Here is a 2,041-nt window from a genome sequence, read left to right as displayed (position 1 = left end):
TTGGTATTAATAATATGATAAAAGTAGACCCATGGGCCATAGTTTTCACTAGAGACTTCTCTCTCGAACACAAAGCATACTGTAGGTAAACATGTTACTGTTAGGCAACTGATAGAAAAACGCATAGTTATGATAGATTCATAGCAATGATCATGTATATAGGCATAACGCTCGTGACAAGTAGACCGACTCCTGGCTGCATCTGCTGCTATTACTCCACCAATTGATCGCTATCCATGATGCATCTATGGTATTAAGTTCATGACAAACAGAGTAACGCCTTAAGCAAGATGACATGATGTAGACAAAATAAACTCAAGTAATATGATTAAACACCATCGTTATACCCTTAATAACAATACAATACGTGCCTCGTTACCCCTTATGTCACTAGGTGAGGACACAACAAGATTGAACCCATTACAAATCACCTCTCCCACTGAAGATAAATCAATCTAGTTGGCCAAACCAAACGATAGATCCGAGAGAAATACAAAGGTATAACAATCTTGCATAATAAAGTTCAGAAAAGACTTGATTATTTTCAGTGAATAATATGATCATAAACCCACAATTCATCAGATCCCAACAAACACATCGTAAAAGAAAATTACATCGGGAAAAAGCTTCAAGAAGATTGACGAGAACATTGCATTGAAGACCAGAGAGAGAAGAAGCCATCTAGCTAGTAGCTATGGACCTGTAGGTATGTGGTGCACTACTCACGCATCATCGAAAGGCAGCAAGGATGACGTAGAAGTCTTCCGTGCTCGATTCCCCCTCTGGCAAAGTACCGGAAAAGACCTCCAGATGGGATCGTGGAAGAACAAAAGCTTGAGGCGGCAAAAAAGTGTTTCGGGTGGCTCTCCGTTGGTTTGGGAATATATGTGAATTTATATATGTGGAATTAGGTAAAATGAAACTACGATGGGCCCACGAGCTCAGGGGGCGTGCCATGTGAGCTCGTGGCTCTCCTATAGGTCGTTTGTCCTCCTCCCGAACCTTCTAGGGTCCTTTCTGGCCAAGAAAAAAATCACCATAAAGTTTCATCATGTTTGGACTTCGTTTGATATTGATTTTCTGAAAAGCCAAAACCAGAAACTGACACTAGGCACTGCGTTAATAGATTAATCCAAAAAATGATATAAATTACCATAAAAATTCATATAAAGCATCCAAGATTGATAATATATAATAACATTAAACAATAAAAAAATTATAGATACGCTGGAGACGTATCACTATTCTATCAATTGCCCAACAGTAATTTGTTTACCCACCATTGCTATGCTTATGAGAGTGATGCCTCTAGTGAAACTATGGCCTCTGGGTCCATTCACTTTATATTTAGTAAAACTCTAAAAATACTTGCTGCAATTTATTTACTTTTTTATTTTATCTATCTATCACTATCAGATTTAATCATTGCAATTGGAAAGAACGAGAGGATTGACAACCCCTTTGCTGTTGTTGGGTTCAAGCATTTGTGTGTGTGTGTGTGTGCGCGCGTGTGTATTGTTTATCTTGTCCGTGTGGTGTCTCCTATTAGTTCGGTAAAACTTGATTCTTAGTTGAGGGAAATACTTTTTGCTGCTACACTACTTCGCCCTTCCTCTTCGGGGAATCTCAACGCCTATCACAACTAGCAGGCACTAGATTAATATGTTAGTCCATCAAAATAATATATAAGTGCACCAAAATCATATTGAATTATTGTAAACATGGTATAAATACTTCATAAATTATAGATATGTTGGAGATGTATCAGCCGGTGATGGTGGCGACTATCCCATGTGACGGAGTGAACGCTCCGTCATTATCTGATTTGACGGATGAAGTTTTTGTCCGTCACAGCCACCTCCGAGAGGAGGCGGGGCCACTGTTGCAGTGGCTGCTGCAGCAGCTACTTGGGGGTCTGGTCCTCCTCATCATCGAAGGAGATGGCAATCTCCTCCTTGGTCGAGGAGCGGACCTCCGTGGATGCTGAAGGGCCTGGAGAGAGAGGGTGGCGATGCCAAGAATCACCGGGCAAAGAGCTTGC

This window comes from Triticum urartu, chromosome 2, assembly GCF_003073215.2.
Source record: "Triticum urartu cultivar G1812 chromosome 2, Tu2.1, whole genome shotgun sequence".
In the NCBI taxonomy this organism is placed as follows: Eukaryota; Viridiplantae; Streptophyta; class Magnoliopsida; order Poales; family Poaceae; genus Triticum; species Triticum urartu.
This window is presented reverse-complemented; position numbering follows the sequence as displayed.